General features: G+C 38.9%; 1 protein-coding gene across 1 annotated transcript in view; it reads right to left on the reverse strand.

The window, feature by feature from the left end:
- Positions 1–22,338, reverse strand: part of TRHDE (thyrotropin releasing hormone degrading enzyme) — a 378,007-nt gene that overhangs the window by 116,683 nt on the left and 238,986 nt on the right. The window lies entirely within an intron of this gene.

Here is a 22,338-nt window from a genome sequence, read left to right on the forward strand (position 1 = left end):
TTCTCACTTGTAAAGTGTAGGCAATAACAGTCCCAATTTAATATGGCTGTTCTGAGCTTAAATGAATTAATATCTTAAGGCATTTAAAACATGGTCTGAAAAACAGTAACCATGATATGAGTGTTAGCTATCAGTATTTTATTAAACTAATTATTCTTATTTCCTGTCTATTTCTTTTAGAGGCTGGCTGTAGCCATATATCCATATGCAAGTAAAACATGCCATCACTATAAATATTTAGAGTAATACAGGAAAATACTAATTTAAGAATCTACTTCACCTTGAGAACAATTACTAAATATTACAGAACATGTAATCAATATGAAACATTCCAAGTAATGAGGGTTAAGCCTGGATGACCACAAATTTGTTTGCAAAATATAAATAAGCTTTCAAGAGAATATTTCAATCTGCACAAAATTGTTCTTAACTATGGCATGGTGGATTATAAGCAGCAAAGGTTTAAATATATTAAAAAAGCCTGGTTTTAGGGGGGAAATCCTTTTATGACTTATACATCGAATGCATAGGCATTACAAATTCACTCTCCAATAACTCATTCTTACCAGGTGTCTCATTTTTTTTTTTTATAAGAGCATCATATCAACCATATATAGCCTCATCTGTCCAGGCATTTCCATTGTTACTAAAGTGTTTTCTAGAATTCTGGGATTTTAATGCAATACAATACTCAGGCTCCATGAATCATCATTAAAGAAATATTATAAAAATTTTCAGTCATCACCAAAATTGCTCCCAAAATTACTATTCACAACTCAACAAAAGATAAGCTGGCCAAGCCATAGAGTTCCGTGCCTCTTCTGATAGATGTTTCTCCCACATCTTGTACTCTTTGCTCTTTCTCTTGCTTCTTCCTATCTTCTGTATACTTGCATAGGTCCCTAAGATATAAGCATCTATCATTCAGTCTGGGGACCAAATCAGAATTCCCTTTAGAACTTGTCAGCTCTGCCTCTGGAATTTCCTTCACGAGCTCCCCAATGTAATAAAACATACCCACCCCAACGGGGGAACAATCAATTCTACAGCAAAACCACTTGAGGAGTGAGACTCTGGCACTCAAGCAGTCATCTCAAACTTTCCTTCAGAGAAGAACAGCCATCTTCGGATGATTTAGGTATTTCCCTCCAGGTAATGATGACTTGGTCTCTTGTCGAGCTATAAAAACTATCAATTTAGCATGGGCTAATGGCAACAGAATCTTTCTAATCATAAAGAATGTACCCGTTTTCCTGTCTCGGTTCAGCTGGAGCAGAGTGCTAACAGGAAATAAAACCTAGAAATATATTCAACATATAAAAGCTGTATATCACTGAACCTTCTATTATTATTATCCTGTGTAATTTAATTACTTTTTTAAAATATGCTTGTGTTGCTCACTCGAACATTTTAAATTCTCCAGAGTACTTTGCACTCTTCTGTATTTAACTGGCCTTTTCTTTCCAAAGCTACATTTTAAAAATTCTTATTTCATAACACTTCATACCAGATGGGCTCTCCAACTGTCATCTTGTAGCCAACATGCATGGCACCAACTATGTGTGGCTTATAACAAGGATCACACCTCTTAACGCAGGATAACTCATTGCAAATATTAAATACCCCTCCCCTCCACACACACACACACACACACTGAATCCCAAACATTTTTCACCAAGTATATATTATTTACAACGGTAACATACTCACTTACGATTCAAAATCCCAGCCCCAATCAAACAAACTGGGTACCAGGCAGCCTGAATAGCTTTATGAGAATAAATAGGTGATTTCTACAAGATTTCTATAATTTTGAGACTTGCTCAAGACAACCCATCATTATATTTACTACACTAAGGTTCAGGGAGATATCAGGATGGAAACTACTACCTAAATCTTTAAGGTTTCATAAAGAATATTCCACAAAAGTATAAACCCATAGATCAGTAATTTCTCTATTTGGGATATCTTTTTCATATAAGTTCTTAGCTAAAATTTATTTCATTTTACATTGTAATCAGTTTCATTTGAGTCGGTCTCAAAGACAGTAAACAGCTGCAGAGAAAGGACTGTGCCCTATGGCTTGGCACTCCCATTCCCTATGCCAGGCCCTTAACGTAATCACTGCAGGCGAGAGAAAGAGAAATTAGTTGCACACATGGCAATTACTTCGTATTCTTGAAGACTGCTCAGCCGGGATACAGAGTTCATTACTTTATTGGTGTACCTTAGTGATAAATAGTCACTTTTGAAGAGAGGGAGATTGCCACTAATGTGTTCCTTGAACATACGCTTGTTGAGTGAGGCAGTGTGCGCAGGATCCTGTAGAATATAAATAGGTATGCCACAGTGCCTGTCCTCCAGGACCTCAAAACCTCGCAAGTGAGATGAGAAGACACAACACAGTATGTGATGAATTGCAAAAAAAGAAAAATATTTGAGCGTATTTCAGAAAAGGGTAAGTTTATTATATCTGGAGGGATGCGTGCCAAAGAAGATCTAAAGATGGGACATTCCTGCTGGACCTCGGAGAATGGGTGGGATTCCATAAGCAAAGGTAAGCAGGGCGCCTTTGCATGGTATGGCAGGAATGGTCTTTGCAGCGTCCTGGGGATATGAAAACGTAAAGCACAAGTAGACTTGGTCTGCGTCACTCACTACTTGAGACCCATTGCAAAAAAAAAAAAAAAAAAAAAAAATTCCTGGAATACAGTAGGTTCTCAATAAATACTGAGGCACAGTAATGTAGGAAAGGTAGTCCCAAGATGTTTTGAGTTGCAAAGAGTGGAACTAGGTTTTTTTATTCCAGTGAGAAGGTAATAAAGAGTCAAAAAATATGGAAATGCACAGGAAAACATAAGTCCTAGATAAAATTATTAATGATGTACCTGCTTCACTCATTAAGCAACTACTGCATGCCATATTTACATTATTGTAAAAAATAATAAAAACACCACACTATTTTTATTTGTCAGATCAGAAAATTGAGGCTTAAATAATTGGGTAATTTACCCAAATTAACACAGATAGTAAGTTATGGAGCCAGGATTAGAATTCTACTAATATCTAACTCCAAAACCAGTAATCTTAATGAATTTGGATTATTTTTTTTGTGACCCCAAGTCAAAATACTTACATGATACTCTCCTTGAACATAGCAAAAACTTAGAAAAAGAAAATTCTTAGAGTTACTCAGAGCTTGCTATCAGTAGATGTTCCCAGGAGATGATAAAGGGAAATCTAATTCAATGAGACACAGTTGAAATAGCTGAGCAATATGTCCAGGATTGTCAATGGGATAGAAGACATACATTGGCGAGCATAATAGAAAGTCTCGGTGGTCTAGGAGACATAAAGCTAGTTTGGAGCAGCTTCGGTGGAAACAAAGGGCAAGCAAAGTTTCCGACGGTGATATGTTATGTCAGATACTGTGTGTGGGTGTGGCGGCTGTGAATATACACTGCTCAGATTTCTTTGGCATTCGCCATCCTAAAGGCTTCACTTTCCTCAGTCTAATCCCAGCCAGTGACTGAGCACGGCAGTGGAACCAGGTGAATAGGGGACTCCTCTAATGGAAAACTCTGGCTGCAGGACTCCCCATTGGCCTGGATGGATGTTTCTTCCAATTGGGCTGCTGTCTGAAACTCTTTAAACCCAATGCTTCTTCCTTCCCTCTCTCTTAGCATAGGCTGTGAATGTCCTGTTCACAGTGATCTCAAGGCAGCTCTCCCTACCTTCATGGCTCCTTTCTCAAATAAATACCTCACACACCATAGCGACTTCTTCTCAGAAGACCTGACCCAGTAGGGTAACTCTAAATGCTGAGTTCCAAACAAGTATAAATTATTGTTCCCTTAGCTGGTATATTCCACTTTACAAATGTGTTTGCCATTATCCAGGGTATGACCAGGTAAAGAAAACTATATCATTATATTCAGTTTACATATGGGAAAGACTGAGGTAAAGTAATGTGTTGAAAATTACACAGGTGTAGTAGTTACTGGAACATTTTTCCCGATTTGCATCCATGCATTCAGTTGTTGAGATATTTGTTAGCATAGAAACCTCTGAGGCAAGACTTTATTGTTACTTTCTAAGTAAAGAAGTTAGTCTATTGATTCTAAATCAAAGTACTTTTAAAATGTAAATTTCTAAATAATGTGTCTGCATTAAATGTGGGCATGTGTTGAGTGCATTCAAGTTCTAACATGATTTGTTACTGAATAATGGCTTTTGGTCTGGAATAAAAGCATATCTTAAATCCTCCATGGTTTTTCCAAGACATGATTTTGTTGCAATAGTTCTGTAGTTATATTTAGGATCTGAGTAAAAGAAAAAAGAAAATATCTAATCCTGACTATTGCTTACACACAAATTGATTAACAAAAAGAAAGGCAGAGAAAGAGAGAGAAGGAGTTTTGTAAAAAGGGAAAGAAACTTTTAAAAAGAAACAGAAGGAGTGTCCTATAGCCCCAGTCACCCACACTTGGAACCTTGGAGTCTTCTGATTTATTACTTCCTGAGGCCAAGCCTCTATCCCTGCAGAGAGAATTACTACACCACCTCCAGGTGACAACCTCAGATGCATTCTCACTTTCACAAGTCCAACCCCAGGACTACATCAGACTAACTTTAATAATTACTTCTGAAGAAGTATAACGTCTGTTAAAAGTCCTAGCTCTGTCATCTACAAGATGTAAGAACTTAGATGAGTTCCTTGAGTATCTACAATTAGAATAGATTACAGCAATGGCGAATCTATGACATGCGTGTCAGAGGTGACACGTGAATTCATTTTTTTGGTTGTTTTTTCTTTGTTAAATGGCATTTAAATATATAAAATAAATATCAAAAATATAAGTCTTTGTTTTACTATGGTTGCAAATATCAAAAAAATTTCTATATGTGACATGGCACCAGTTAAGTTAGGGTCTTTCAAAATGCTGACACGCCGAGCTCAAAAGGTTCGCCATCACTGGAATAGAATAATAACAACTGCTGCTGCCAATGAGGATGATGATGATGATGATGATGATGGTGATGAAGATACTCACCTCAAGATGTTTCTGAGGATTCATTTAAGTCACTAAAATAAAGCGCTTGGAACAGTGTTTGGTATATAATACACTTCAACAAAGTATGTAATTGTCTTCATCTTCATCATTACCATCTTTTTCATGTTAGCTCTTTGCCCCCCAAACTATTTTTTTTTATTTCCAATGGTAGTAAATCAAGACCATACACAATGAAACTCACCTACCTACCAAGTCTTTTTTCCATATATAGGGGTGGACAAATGTAGATTTACAGTTATGAGTACTTGAAACAGTTTATTCTTATGTTGTTGTTATTTATTAATTTTTGTGTTATTTCCATACCAACAACCATAAACCTACTTTGCCTACCCTGTAAAACCAGCCTCTAGTTAAGCTGATCTGCTCATTATTCCATGAGCACAACCCATGCCCTCATGTTTTTATTATACTATTTACTTCAATTGTAATGATATCCCTTTCTAATCTTATATTCTAAACCCTATTCATTATTAAAAAGCACAAAATCCATACTATGACATGAAGTGTCCCACAAATATATTAGCCCTCCATGCTTTCTATCCTCTTGAGTCATAAATTTTTTAAGTCTAAACTAGACAATTTATTAAATTATTTTAAATCACTTGTTAATTGATTCACATGATTGTTTCTTCTTTCCACAATTAGATATGGGTCATATCATTTAGACTTATTAATGGCACACCTACCAGTGCCCTAACTTTTTCAGTGCCAGTGAAAGATGGTCCCAGCCAAGAGAGGTATCCACCAACTACTTGCTAGTTTCAAATCAGCAATCCACACCATAAGCCTGCAGCCAATAGTTAGGTACTCAATCTTCCCTATAATGAAATTCAGCATATATGCTAAACCAGGACCTTTTGTTTTTTAGTATTCTCAAGCAGTAGTATTCAAACAGGGTAATCTATATGAAAATCAATAGGAAACCAAAATTGAAGACCACAGATGCAGGGACAAGAAAGCAGGGAGTTTTCAACAGTGTCAAAAATAGCACTTACATGAAAGCATTCAATTAAAGAAATTTGAAACAGAATATTTTTATAAACTCACATGAATGTTCATAGAAGAAAAAACATGAGCAGAAATTAACAAAGTAGAAAATAAAGAAGTGGTTGAGAAGATGAAAAATAAAATATATAAATATATTTGGGGAAAAAGCATTTGCTATGACTTAGCATTCATTCAAACCAATATATTGCCTGGACAGTGTTTCTCAGTGGTCAGGGTTCAATTCCCAGTCAGGGCACATGCCCACATTGTGACTTCAATCCCCAGTTGGGGACATGCAGGAGGCAGCCAATCAATGATTTTCTCTCATCACTGTTGTTTCTATCTCTCTCCCTCTTCCTTCCTCTCTGAAATCAATAAAAATATCTTTTAAAAGAGTCACAGAAAAATATTAAAGGACTCAAAAATAATAATAATAACATATCTTAGTAAACTAGGAAGAGAAGGAAATTCATTAACATGGCAAAGGCCATCTTCTAAAAATATACTGATTGGTAAAACATTATATGTGTTCTCTTTAAAGATGGGAATAAGACATATTCAAAAGCATAATAAAATAAATGAACAAACAACAAAATTATGAAGCAAACAATAAAAAGGAATCAACAAATTAGTATTATTTAGAGATGATTTTAAAGTTCTTACAGAAATCCAAGAAAATCTATAGAAGCAATCTATAAAATCAATGAAAGAGTGCAGCAAGTTTACCTGACACAGATCAATACATAAAATCAAGAAAGTGATATAAATCAGTAAAAACTAATTTAAGAATCAATTTCTAAAGAGTCTTATTCTCAAAAGCAAAATACAAGCAAAACCAAAAATTATAGAGTGATATTAAAAGTTGTTCATCATTTTCATGGAGAAAATTACATAACTTAACCAAAGACACAAGGACCTAAAAATGAAAAGCTGGTTTTCTTGAAAAACTAGAAAATTGTCAAATAGTTTAAAATTAATCTATAAAATCTTCAGAGATTTTTTTTTTTCAGAAACTGTCTTCATTTTAACATTGATTTGGATTGCCAAATAGTTTACAATAGCAATTTTGAAAGAGAACAAGACGGGGAGAACCATCACACTCAATATACAAGCAAAAAAGCTACAGTGATTAGGCCTTAGTCAGGGATACATATGTAAAGCAGGGACCAGAATATGGAATGCAAATGCATAAAAACTGAGATTGGTAATAGTTGACAAGGTTAGTATTTATTACAAAACAGTGGGACTAGGGCAAGGAACTCAATAATTAGCACTGAGAAGATTGATTATCTAAACAAAGTAAAATTACATTTCATATCATAACATAAAAAGGCAACAAAAACATCCAAATGGAGTAAAGAACAGAATGTAGGGTGTCCCAAAAATATTTATACACACACTTTGAATAATTATAAAGGTAGCCTTTATTAACATACATTTTATTTTCAAAATTGAGCTATCAGCTCTTAAATTGTGTATATATGTTTTGGGGACCCCGCAACCCAGGTATGTGCCCAGACAGGGAATCAAACTGTGACCTCCTGGTTCATAGGTCAATGCTCAACCACTGAGCAATACCAGCCAGGCCACTTTTTCACTTACTAAGCAAAATGCCAAATATTCAAACGCGTGAAAGTTAACTATAAAGTAATTTATAAGCACAAAATTTAATTGCATAGTTAAATTCATTATTCTTTCTAATTTTTCTTTGTAATTTTATTATATATATTGATGCACATAATTTTAAAGTATATAAAATAGATACAGTATATATTGAAAGAAAGAAAAATGGGCAAGTGATTCACTGTGAGAACAGTGTTTTCTTAAATCTGGTTGTTCTTTATAATGCCAGATTCTGGCCTGTATTAATGACCTTTTGAGAGCCACCTAGCCAGTCTCCCTGCAATTCCCAACATCCATGCCTTTGCACAACCTCTTCATGCCTGAAACCCCCCAATTGTCCCAAATAAAGTCTTAACTCTAATATAACTTGTCTTTACTTAACTCTAATATCAGTTTTTCTAAGAAATATTTTTTTAATTCAAGCCATAATTAAAATTGCTATTACAGTACTTGTTTTTAAATTTACTTTGACCTAGAGCAGTGGTTCTCAACCTTCCTAATGCCGCGACCCTTTAATACAGTTCCTTGTGTTGTGGTGACCCCCAATTTCATTGTTATAAATTGAACATAATTAAAGCATAGTGATTAATCACAAAAACAATATGTAATTATATATGTGTTTTCTGATGGTCTTAGGCGACCCCTCTGAAAGGGTCATTCGACCCCCAAAGGGGTCGCGACCCACAGGTTGAGAACCGCTGACCTAGAGCAATGTCTAACTGAGAATTTACATATAACAAGTACTTTCCATACCACTAGGCCTTAGGAGGAGTGGGACCATGTCCTGAAAAACCCATTTTTTTGCTGCATGAGTAGTCACTCAATATGTGTCTGTTAAACTAGATAACTAAGTAAATGCATTAATATGTGAAATATTAACAAAAATAATAGCCAAAAAGAAACCAAGAAATACACATAATGGCAGCATTATTTGGGACAAAGATTAACTCTTGGTAAACATTTCTCCTGTTTTCTAAAGACAAACCCAAGTGGAGATGTCAGAAAGAAAATAATTATTTAAAACTAGATTTTATTTTAACAGATTTTATTTTGCATCTACTTTGATTTCTCTTTGGTGATGCCCAAAGTCACTTCCCTTTTCTAGACTTTCCCTAACATTTTCAATATTTCTTGATACCTTTTCTTCAATAATCCATCCATTTAACCATTAAATTATAACCCTTAATAATACAAGGTCCTTCCTGTATTTATAGTGAAGTCATAAAGAGACATGCCTCCAAATCTCAGACACCTAAGTGTGGACACCTTGCTGACTGCAAGGGCAGCTGTAATGACAGTGACACTGGAGGGAGAGGAACTATGGGAGAGGACGGGCATTTCTGTGTAACCTTCATCCTGCCAGGGAAATCTGTTTTGCTAGTTATGAAGAACTGATTTTATAGTCATGGGAACATGTCTCTGCATATTCATGTTTAACGTAGATTGTTGAACTATTCCATGCCATCAACCAAGCATTCAGAAAGTACAGCAAAAGAAAACATCATTTGCAAGCTTAATAACCAAGCCACAGGAAGCTGGGGTCTTGAGATAATATTTCTAAATCCTCCACCAATAGCTAACAAAAAGTAAGCAAGTGCTATTGTCTGAGTTGCTAAGAAAGAAGATTTTAGAAATGTTATCTTTTTAAAAGTATAAAGAAATCAATCCCGCAAAAGTATAACAATAGAATGCATGACCCTTTTTTCCTATCTCAGCATCTGGAAGCACTGTTCAGAATGGATATGATATTGGGATAAAAAATATAATGCAGTAAAAAAATCATTCTATTAGCATAATTTGAAATAGCTCTGCATTGAACAGAAACATTATAGGTAAAAATGTCAGAGGGATACTACAGAAAATCCAAAGACAAAAGGTCCTAAAAGCCACCCTAACCGGTTTGGCGCAGTGGATAGAGCCGTGGACTGGAAGGTCCCAGGTTCGATTCCGGTCAAGGGCATGTACCTTGGTTGTGGGCACATCCCCAGTAGGAGGTATGCAGGAAGCAGCTGATCAATGTACCTCTCTCATTGATGTTTCTAACTAAATATCCCTCTCCCTTCCTCTCTATAAAATATCAATAAAATATATTTTTTAAAGAGTCCTAAAAACCAAGATAAAATGTTTTTCTGGGAAAAAAGGCCAGCCAAACACTTAATAATACTTTTCAAATATATGAAAAGTTCATATCAAGTACATGTGGTTGGTTGTACAACCACAAGGAAAAAAAAATGACTAAAACAGAGACCTGAAAGAAAGAATTTATTTTTTTAAATATTTTTATTGATTCTGAGAGAGAGAGGCAGAAACATCCATCAATGTGAGAGTGAAAGAGGCAATCTTTTGGTACATGGGATGATGTCCAACCAACTGAGCCACACTAGCCAGGGCAAGCAAGTAATTCTTAACCATGAAAGACTAACTATTTGGCAGTAATCATCAATGGAATATGTAGATTGTCTTTCAAAATGTAGTTTGAATAAACTATATTTGCTTTTCATATTAAGGGTTAAAGTATTAATCAGCCAGAAAGCAGAATATTCTCTAGTAAGACCTACCATAATCAAATAGCTGTGCATGGACTCTTGCTTAGCCTGTCTCCAAACTGCCATTTTCTTTGATTTATTCACTTATTCATCCATCTAACCCAGCTTGCCAATAATGTTCTTGCTGCTCCAAAATCCTTCTCTACCATAGCTCATTGTTATTTCTTTTGAGAAGACAGTGTCCTAATAATTGCCAACACACACACACACACACACACACACACACAAACCTAGGATAGCATCTTAAGATTCTATATATTTATATACAATAAAGGAAAAGAAATCCAAGCCAAATTTTCAATACGACCAAATTACACTGGACAAGATCTTTTTGTTTTAGAACCCATTAGGCTAGTTATTTGTTTAATTTTTTATTGATTAAGTTATTACATATATGTCCTTATCCCCACATTACCCCCATCCCCCCCCACTCATGCCCTCAACCCCCTGTTGTCTGTGTCCATTGGTTACGCCTATATGCTTGCATATAAGTCCTTTGGTTGATCTCTCCTCTCTTACCCCTACCCTCCCTACCTTCCCTCTGAGGTTTGACGATCTGATTGATGCTTCTCTGTCTCTGGATCTGTTTATTTCATTTCACTATATCATTATTTAGATTTGAAAGAGTAGATATTTTAGAAAGGAGTAATATTAGGAAATAATAAAAATAACTGGGTGTGGACCTAAACATACAATATTTTTCAATTTAAAATAACATTCAAAGAACAAAGTTATTTTATTTTAAAAAGGGACTCCAGATTTTTAAAACTTTTGTAAAACATGAATACAGTCAAGTGCCTTATCCTATATAATGAAAGCCTAATATGCTAAGTGTCTGGTCATCCATTCAACCATTCAAAGCAGAATATTCTAATGATATGCTAAGGCCACTCAACCGCTTGCTATGATGTGCACTGACCACTTGGGGACAGATAATTGATTGGTCAACCAGTCGCTATGACATGCATTGACCACCAGGGGACAGATGCTCTGACCAGTAGGTTAGCTTGCCACTGGAGTCCAGCTGATCAGATCTGATTGAGACGAACCAAACATGCCCTGGAGCCCTCCTGCAGTCCCTCCCCAGCTGGCCAACCTCCCACATCCCTCCCTGGTCCCAATCATTCACCAGTGGGATCCCTCAGCCTGGCCTGTGCCCTCGTGCAATCTGGGACCTCTCGGGGGATGTTGGAAAGCCAGTTTCAACCCTATCCCACAGGCCAAGCTGAAGGACCCTACTGGTGCACGAATTAGTGCACCAGGCCTCTAGTTTCTAAATGACTATAGACTGAAGTAAATTTGGGGCACAACTGTATTCAGAGTATTTCATGTAAACACCCACAGCTTATTGGTCTAATGCAGAAACTCTGAATTCAAATATATCTTAGTGTAAATTTTATTGTGGGTGGGATAAATGCACTTTGGGGAATAGGTGTTAAATGATGCTTCCATGGAAAACTAAGGAAAGTCAAGTCAAGAAGACTTGAAACTTGGATATCAGTTCTCTGGACTTTCAAGCATACTTTCCACATGAGCAAAATCACTAGACATGACCATAAATAACTGTGTCCTTCATGTGGGCTCAGGATTGTCTTTTTCCTGTGAAATCCAGTATGCACAAGGTGCTTACTCATCCAGACAAAATGTTGCCGGGCCTTCTCTTACAGCAGAAGCTTTATTTAGCAGTTGTACCGAATATCTCATATGTTCTGACACCACTGACAAGGACAAGAGCATAGTACATTTTTTCATTAAGCATCCATATGAGAAGCTCTTCAAGGATGGGCTCACACAAGAGGTTGATGAGCTTATTTACACAGATGGGCCATCACGGAATTCAAGAACAATATTGAATAAAGCCACACTTCCAAACTCCACTGGGCTATAAAACTGAATTTGCCATCCTACTGGATCCATAATAAATAAAATATGTATCATCAGTAAAAACCGGCATAACTAATCCTTCATTCATTGTAATTACTCCACATCAGAAATGAAGCCATTGGAATCTCCACATCATTTTGTCACTCAGATATATGTAGAAAAGCAAAGAAGAAAAACATCTTGTCTAGGGCATGGGTTTGATAGCTGAATGACATTTTTTAATCTTTATTGTCAGATTCATTCATACATGATATGACCTATTTTCTGGAAGGTAAGAAAATTATTTTACTGTCCCAATATTTGAAAGATAAGGGAAGTAATTGCTTGAGTAAGGTTTTCTCTGTCTCTTTTTTATTATTCTGACTTCAGGGAGAGTTTACAGAGAGAATGAAATGCCCAGATTAAAGTTTCATCACACCTCCTTCAGATGTTCTCAAGAAAATAAATTATCCGCTTCACATATTTCATTGAGAAATGGATTATTTATTTCCTTGCTTCTCCTTTAGAAAAGCAGAAGTTATAACTTCAGTTTGTATGCTTGTGGGTGGCAGAGTGTAATGGGGAGCAGGTTAGTATTGAGAATTTGATAACACCTAGACATCAGTCTATAAGGTACAAGTGTTCATCACCATCTCCTCTTGTAAAACATAAGGACATCTTTTGCCTCCAGCTTTTGATTTTTGTTTTCAGTGTGGCAAAGAACAGATTTATTCTGTACCTGGAGATTTTCAAAACTCAAAAACATACTATGCAGGCGACCAAAGCAGCAAACCATTTGTCATGAAGCAAACTCTTCCGAATTGGTGGCTCATGGGCACAAAGAATCAGCCGGTTTAATAGATAAACAAGCAAATAGAATCTTGTCAGATTCCTTGTTTAAACTTTTCATTTAAGGTATAGTTATGTTTAATACCATTAAATCAAATCAATAAAATCTGAAGTTTCCATATCTGACAGAGGATGAAGAAATTAATTTTAAGAGAACATATTGTGGTATCCACAGATCAGACTTTGGAAAACACCACTTTGTAGGATAAGACTTTCCCAAGATACATACATAAAAATTTACAATGCCCTTTCTCCTAGGGACCTAAAAAGAAGCATTTAACACTCTCTAAGCAAATACCTGCATCACAGATATTTCCGTTATTACCTTTTTAAACTTTAGCTTCTTGTATATAGCACCAAATTTCTACCTCTAGCTTTTCTCCATTCTCTTTATAATCAATAAAAAAACTAACACCACCCAAACAGACAACAAACAAATAAAAACATTGATTGTTACCACTCCCAGAAGCCCAGGAGAAATAAATCACCCTAATACCTGGTGATGTAGCACCTTTCGCTTTAGGAGGCAGTAAAGGTCAACTTGAGTTTCTTATGGTTTAACATAGAGTAAATGTAAAAGGGAAAAGGCAAATGACTTATTTCTTTATTTCTGGGAGAAAAGAAAAAGGGTTCTACTTTGCTCATAGCAAATCTCTCCCAGATTTTACCAACAACATTAAGGCTTCAGCTAGCAACAAGGTCAGTGAAATGAGACATTAAAATTAGCTGATAAACATTTGGCCCAAGCTATAAAAATGTTTTTTCAAGCAGAAGTGAAAAATAGTAAAAGATTTAGGTCTTAACATATACAAGAGTGTAATTAGGAACAAAAATGCAATAAAGGGGCAGATCAATGGTCAGTCTGACTGTGAGCTGTCATGACACAGGCATCAGACATGCTGAGAGGCAGGTATGCTTGTTGTCTTCCTGACCTTCATCTTGGGGGTTAGGGTTATGCCCTCAACATTCCAAACTCCCTCCATAGTCTTATCTAAGGAATCACAGGATGCCAGAAATGAGGAAGTGCTAATTAATGCTTAAGGAAAGTAATTCAGGACAAGCAACAGAAAAAGTGCAAATAGTTCAAACTAAAGAGCTCTTATTGACTTGTGTAGTAAACACACAATGCACTATACAGATGCTATATTATAGAGCTGTACACTTGAAACCTATATAACTTTATTAACCAACTAGAGGTCCAGTGCACAAAATTTGTGCACAGGTGAGGTCCCTAAGCCTGGCTGATGATCAGAGCCTAAGAGGGCCATCACACCCAGTCCTGATCAGGGCCAGGCCAGCTGGGGCCCTGGGGCCAGCCAGCTTCCAGATGGAGCCTGCCAGCTGCTGGACGAGGCCTGCCAGACAGGGCCTGCCGGACTGGGGCAGCGACCACAGATGGTTTGCTGGCCAGGGGGAGGGACTGGGGGAAGTTGGCTGGCTATGGGAGATTGGCTGTGGGAGCACACTGACCACCAGGGTGCAGCTCTTGCATTGACCGTCTGCCCCCTCGTGGTCAGTGCATGTCATAGCGACTGGTCGACCAGTCATTCCAGTCTTTAGGTCTTAAAGGTCGCTTAGGCTTTTATATAAGTAGATGTTACCCCAGTAAATTTAATTAAAAGATAATAAAGCATGACTTTGCTTAATAGTACAAATTCATATTTATTTATCTTTTTTAGGCTATTTAAAATAAAAAAACAAAAATAGCTCACCCTGGCTGGTATTGCTAAATGGTTAGAGAGTCAGCCTGAGAACCGAAGAGTCAAGGGTTCAATTCCCTGGTCAAGGGCATGTACCTTGGTTGCAGGTTCCATCCTCCACTCTTGGGAGGCAACCAATCAATGTTTCTCTCACATGGATATTACTCTCTCTCTCCACCACCCTTCCTCCCTCCCTTCCATTCTCTCTAAATATCAATGGAAAAAATATCCTTTGGCTGATGATTAACAACAAACAAATGTATTGAAAGTAACAGCTATTAGGAATTGAAACAGCTAGAAATTAAATTTGTATAACTCCTTTAAAGGGTTTGGAGGGTTAAATTAATTACTCTTAAAATTTATTCAAACTACAAGTATTTATTCTGTGCTCACTATCTATAAGGCTCTGAACTAGATATTCAGTAAGATATTACTAAAGCTTTGATTTAGCAAAACTGAAGAGGACTAATTACACAAATATATACAAACTAGTGACCCAGTGCACAGATTCATGCACATTGAAAGGAAATTAATTAGGAAGTGGCTGGCGGGACAGGAATGGGAGAGATGAGCCAGACATGCCCTGGAGCCAACCTCCTATGGTTCCTCTCCCGCTGACCATACCCAGGGCAGCTCCAGGGCTCGAAAGACATCTGCGGAGTGAGCAGGGACCCTCCAACAGGTGGGGTCCCTCAGCCTGGTCTGCGAGGATCAGGCCAAAACCAGCTCTCCGACATCCCCAGAGGGGTCCTGGAGTGTGAGAGGTGACACAACCCGGAATCAGGCTCCCTCCTCTCTGGTTCCAGGTGTGTCACCCAAGGACCATCACTGCCAAGTCACAGCAGCTCGGCAGCTCCTGTGTTGAGCATCTACCCCCTGGTGGTCAGTGTGCATCATACCTACTGGCCAGTCGGACAGTCACTTAGCCTTTTATATATATGCTAGAGGCCCGGTGCACAAAAATTTGTGCACTGGCGAGGGGGGGTGTCCCTCAGCCCCACTTGTGCCCTCTCACAGTCTGGGACCCCTCAGGGGATAACGACCTGCTGGCTTAGGCCCGCTCCCGGGTAGCAGAGGGCAGACCCAATCCCTAGGTACAGCCCCTGTTCAGGCACACAGCAGGGTCGATGGGGAGGTTGCGGCGCCACCCCCTGTCACATACAGAGCCGGCCAATCAGGGGGTTGGGGCGCTGCACACTGTCATGCACAGAGCAGGGCCCATCAGGGGGGTTGGGGCTCCATACCCTGTACACACAGAGCAGGGCCGATCAGGGGGTTGGGGCGCTGCACTCTGTCATGCACAGAGAAGGGCCCATCCGGGAGGTTGTGGCCCCACCCCTGTCACACACAGAGCTGCAGGGAAATCAGGGGGTTTGGGCACTGCCCCCTGTCATGCTTCTCCAGGGGCCAGGAGGCTCCCGGCTCCGCTGATCCCAGTGCTGGGAGGCCTCGCAGCTCCGTTTGACACCGGGGCAGTGAGGCCTTGCTGCTCAGCTGATCCCAGTGCTGGGAGGCCTCACGGCTCCACTGATCCTGGTGCTGGGAGGCCTCACGGCTCCGCTGATCCCGGGGTGTGAGACCTCGTGGCTCTGCTGATCCTGGGTTCGGGAGGCCTTGCGGCTCGCTGATCCGGTGATGGGAGGCATATTACCCTTTTACTATACGGGATAGAGGCCGGGTGCACAGGTGGGGGCCGGTTGGTTTGCCCTGAAAGGTGTCCCGGATCAGGGTGGGTGTCCCGCTTGGGTGTCTGGCCAGCCTGGATGAGGGGATGATGGCTGTTTGCAGCTGGTCACACCCCCTTCAGGGTGGGGGTCCCCACTGGGGTGCCTGGCCAGTCTGGGTGAAGGGCTGAGGGCCGTTTTCAGGCTGGCAGGCGACTGAAGTTCCCAGCCTCTCCTTTTTATCTTTTTTTTTATTCTGGGATTTATTTACCTTCTATGGAACTGAGAGCTGGCTTTAGCTCTGAGGCTCAGCTCCAGCTCTGAGACCTCAGCTGCTGAAAGCAGGTATCTGGTTTGTTTGGGTTCTATACTTGAAACACTGTTTCAGCTCCAGCTCTGAAGCCGGCTGGCTGAAAGCAGGTTTCTGGGTTTTGTTTAGCTTCTATAATTGCAACAATGTTTCTTAAAGTGCATCTCAGAGGCCGGCAGCAGCAGGCGGGGAACCTTGGCTTCCTCCATCACTGGAGCAACCAAGCCTCCTGTTCACTTCGGCTGCCTGGCTCCCGGCCGCCATCTTGGTTGGCAGTTAATTTGTATATCTCACTGATTAGCCAATGGGAAGGGTAGCGAAGTTACGGTTAATTACCATGTTTCTCTATTATTAGATAGGATAGATAATTACAAAATATAACAGCTCTATTAGGAAAAAAAAAAAAAGGTGTCTCTTCATGTTTAATGAAGAATGTACTGTCAAAACATAAAAAGAAATAAAAGGATTACCAGTATAGTGTGAGGGCACAAATGGAATTGTTAATGTATGAATCCTGACTCCAATTTTTACTAACTTTGTGATATATAAAGAACTTATATAAATGTGATTGGTGCATTTTAGAAGATTTAATTGAGGTTATTTCAGACATAAATACCTTAAATATGCTAACTTTTCTCCAACACTGCCACCACTTTCATTTTAATCTGAAAAAAAAATCTCAGATATTAGCACTTGAAACACTTGTATTTCATTCTAAACAAATGTGGTTATTGAACTCTTGTTTTTGCTCTCAACAAATGTGACTACTAAAATAGTTTAAACTGCTGCAATTTATTCACAAAATTCCTGCTGGGATTGATGCCCTTCCAGAAGGGAAATGATGTGGCCGTGAATGTTTGTACACATTCCGTCCCAAAATTGTGAGGATGTAAGCAAAACATGGGCACGCAACTGCTGGATCATTGTTTGCTTTGGTTTATGGTACTAACCAGAGGGCTACATACCAAAAATTCTCCACTTTGTAGGCCAGATATTTTTATGGCACTGAAATAATTGCATCCTATTGTGCAAGTACAGCTGTGAGGTGCTGCACAGTTGTATGGCACCAGCTGGTTTGCTTCTGGATGTGCTCTACTCTATGGAAGCCTAGCTGTGCTTCTCAGAGTCACCTGGACCTACACAGCTCCACTGACCCAAGCAAATCTCAAGTTAGAGTCTCTGAGCATCATCACAGGTAAGCCAGCACAGTTTTGGTTTAATATTTTTCTGAGGATCCATAGGCTATTGATTCAAATGTAGAAGAGGGTAAGCCAGGAAGAGCTAAGCGGGTAACATAAGGATTGATGAGAAGGGAGGACAAAAGAAATAAAAATATCAGGTCAAGGTAGGCTTTCAGGACCCATAAAATAATGCCACTGGTTTCTTTATATAGGCAATGAATTGTACCAAAAGATCATTTCAAAAGAGAGGTGAAATAAATGGTCAGATGAAAGACAAACGTATTTAAATAAGTGTATAACTTTCTCTACTGTGAAAGTCAACACCTATTTGATCAACACTATGTGATCAGGGAATGAGAGAACAAAATTTGAAATCAGGTAGGTTTGGTTGAAATCTTTGTCCTTTTACTTATGAGCTGTACAGGCTTGAGGCAAAAAAAAAAAATGTAACTTCTCTAGGCTTCAGCTTGATGTAATATGTAAATAGAATGATGTATAGTAATGGTAAAACGCTGGTAACATACTGAGCACTGAATGAATAATACTATTACTAGAAAAAAGGATACTATGTTCAATTTTTAAATTAATATCATTCTTTAAGATAGTTCCAATTTTTAAGATGGCAATGAAAGAGAATAAAGATGATAAAATAGTGCTTTGTTGGTGAGTAAAATTCATTACTTTAAGATAAAGAAAATCTTAAGTCAAAGTTCAATCTCTGTTTCAAAAAATGATGCCATTGTTTAAGGCAAAAACTTTAGTCCCTATAGCTAAAAAGTAATAATTTGATGAAGAAACAAAGGACGGAAAAAGTAAGTGAAGCTAAGCCTTGAGTCTACGAAATGCCCATTTTGTTATACCTTCTCACTCCTTCTCCTCTGTGTTTAACCTCTCTTTCATGTTTGCCAACTCTCTGGATAGTTTCTTCAGTTCTATCCCCCTGTGTATAATTCTCTCTTCAACTCTAAATGTGATAAATCATCTACTATATGTACTATACTTTTAAATGCAGTTATTATATTTTCTGGGAATCCTCATTAGTTATTTTTTATTTTTAAATTTATCTTTATTTTTTAAAGTACTACAGATATCCCCTCTATTCCCCATTGACACCGTGTAGCCTGCATCCATTCCACACCCCAGGCCTTCACCACACTATTGTCTGTGTCCCCTGAGTTATGCATATATGCATATAATTTCTTTGGTTAATGTCTTCTCACTCACCCACCCTTGCCTTCCCTCTGAGATTTGACAGTCTGTTCAATGCTTCTGTCTCTGAATCTATTTTGTTCATCAGTTTATTTTGTTCTTTAGATTCCACATATGAGTGAGAACATGTGATACTTGTCTTTCTCTGACTGGCTGATTTCACTTAGCATAATACTCTCCAGGCCCCTCCATGCTGTCTCAAAGGGTAAGAGATCTTTTTTTAAAGCTGCATAGTATTCCATGGTGTAGATGTACCACAGTTTTTTTTATCCACTCATCTACTGATGGGCATTTGGGAACATATTTGCCAATAATACATCTGGGAAGGAGTTAATATCCAAAATACATAAGAAACTCAAACAACTTAACAAAAGAAAACAATCCAATTTAAAAATGGGCAAAAGACGTAAATAGATACTTCTCCAAAGTGGACATAGAGAGGCCAAGAGACATATGAAAAAATGCTCAAAGTCACTGACCATCAGAAAGATACAAATTAAAATAACAATAGGGTATCGTTGCACACCTGTCAGAATGGCTACCAACAACAAATCAACAAATGACAAGTGCTGGTGAGGATGTGGAGAAAAGGGAACCTTAGCACACTGTTGGTGGGAATGCAAACTGATGAAGCCACTATGGAAAACAGTATGGAGTTTCCTCAAAAAATTAAAAATGGAACTGCCATTTGACCCAGTGATCTCCTTCTAGGGATATAGCCCAAGAAACCCAAAACACCAATCAGAAAGAAGATATGCACACCTATGTTCATTACAGTGCAATTTACAATAGCTAAGATCTCATTAGTATTTTTAAAATCTGCTTGCATTGTGTTTATATCTTCAAGCCTCTTTTATTTTCTTAAATTTATGAGTATATTGTTGTCTAATCCATATCTAAAATATCCAATATTTTAACACATGATTCTGTTCTCGATTTTTTCAGCTGTCTCATGGTCATAGAACCTTGTATCCTTGTGTGCTTCATTATTTTTGACTATGAGATGCTCTTTTTCCTTGGGATTTATCTGTGGAAACCTTTTGAGATATGACATAAAGGCATGTATTTATAGGAAGGATTTGTTTTCTTTTTTGTCTGACATCTGTGAGCATCTCTAGATAAGGAGTGCAATTTTAAATTAATTTTAAATTTAAACCCTGGCTTAATGTTTATAGTATACCAAGGTTGTTTTTGTTTGCGTTATAATGCCATGCAAGAGTTACTCTTGGCCTCAAATTTCAGGGGAAATTTTCTTTCCCTCTTGACTTGCTTTCCAAGTTCAAAACAGACAATTTCTTTGTAGTCTTCTGAGGAGGGAGATAGGTTTATTTCTAGTTTATCTATGTGCTGAAGGTGTAGTTTTTTAAGGTCCTGGCTTTATGGGAGGCCTCCCATTAAACTTCTCACCTTTAGCTTTGTCTTCTTTTCCTATCTCTGTGAAACCTTGAAAATTGTCCTCAAATTCTCCTGGTTGGGAAAATGGCCTCAAGACAAAAGCCAGATCCAGTATTTTTATAATCTCTCTGTTTTTAAAAGGTAAGAATATGTTGCATGAATTCACAGTCAAGCCCTCTCATCCTACATAATAAAAGCCTAATATGCTAGGTGTCCAGTCGTCCAGTTGGCAATTCAACCAATAAAAGAGTAATATGCTAATGATATGCTAAGGCTGCTCAACCGCTCGCTATGACGTGCACTGACCACCAGGGGCAGACGCTCTGACTAGTAAGTTAGCTTGCTGCTGGGGTCCGGCCGATCAGGACTGAATGAGATGGGTCGGACACACCTAGGAGCCCTCCTGCGGACCCTCCCTGTGTGGCCAATCTCCCGCATCCCTCCCCTGCCCTGATCATGCACCAGTAGGGTCCCTTGGCCTGGTCTGTACCCCCTCACAATCCAGGACTCCTTGGGGGATTTCAGACAGCTGGTTTTGGCCCAACAGCAGGACAACCGGTCTCTATGACACACACTGACCGCCAGGGAGCATACGTTCAACACAGGAGCTGCCCTCTCATGGTCAGTGAGCTCCCACAGGGGGAGCATTGCTCAGCCAAAAGCTGGGCTCATGGCTGGCGAGCACAGTGGCGATGGCGGGAGCCTCTCCTGTGTCCCTAGCAGTGCTAAGGATGTCTAACTGATGGCTTATAGGCCCACTCCCGCGGGGAGCAGATCTAAGCCATCAATCAGACATTTCCTGAGGGCTCCTGGACTGCGAGAGGGTGCAGGCCAGGCTGAGGGGACGCCCCCTCCCCCCCCAGGTGCACAAATTTTGTGCACCAGGCCTCTAGTATTGATATAAAGACAACTCAAAAAATCTGAAAGACGTTCTATTTTTTAAAAGCAAAAATACCAAAAATTTGATTAATGCTGCTGGGAAATATATAATAGTGATACCATTATAATAATCTGGTTATTACTTAACAGGAAAAGAGTAAAGGGGAGACTAGATAATATACGCATGCTATTGATACACCTTTGCCAGAAAGCTGTAATTTAACACTCTCCAAGTCTGTTCCCTGCTAATTGATGGGGGAAGGAACTGTCAAAGTCAGTTTGGATGTATGTCCAGCAAGGTCTGAGTGATGTGGGAATGTGCTTACCTACAGATCACACCTGGGAGCAAGTCAGTGGCCAGAATTATTGTGACCACTGCATGGCCTCAAAACCTGGATATTTAAACTCCTAAGACAAAGGAGTGTGCACTCTTGGCTCTTGGTCCTCTAGCTCTCTTGGGACTCATGTAGCAGGGGAGAGCACCCCTGAGCACACATGGCTCACAGCCATGTGGTCTCCACTCAAGGGACTAATGGACTTTGATTAGCCTGGTGCTCTGCTGGACCCAGCTCCAGACACTTCAGGAAATGGTCCTCCTCTTGGCTCTGCTGGAGCCCCAGCTGCATGTTATCCAGGACTGAGTTAAGGGGCATGGGATTTTACAGCCCAGGGAATGTAACTCCATACAAATGAAGTCTTTTACCACATCTTATTCTCCCGTGGGGACTTCTGAAAATGCTTATTTCAGGGGCACCCCAAGAACCCTATTCCCACAAGTGACAAGGAAATCTGGCTCACTAACTTATCTGGCAAAAATAGCATGAATATATGTAGAAAGCATAAAATCTCTAGATAATTTTTTCAGTAAATCATCACATGATCCTTAGCCTCCCCATGAAAGAATCCATGAAAATGTCTGTGAAAGTGTGTCCAAAGACATAGTTTCATTATTTCAAGGGAAATAGCATATTTACCTCCAAAAAAAGCTCTATAGGCCAAACAGGCTTTTCTTGTTTATTTGACTAGAAATATATCTACACTGCATAATAACATGATT

This window comes from Myotis nattereri (genome assembly GCF_964212035.1).
Source record: "Myotis nattereri genome assembly, chromosome: 2".
NCBI lineage: Eukaryota > Metazoa > Chordata > Mammalia > Chiroptera > Vespertilionidae > Myotis > Myotis nattereri.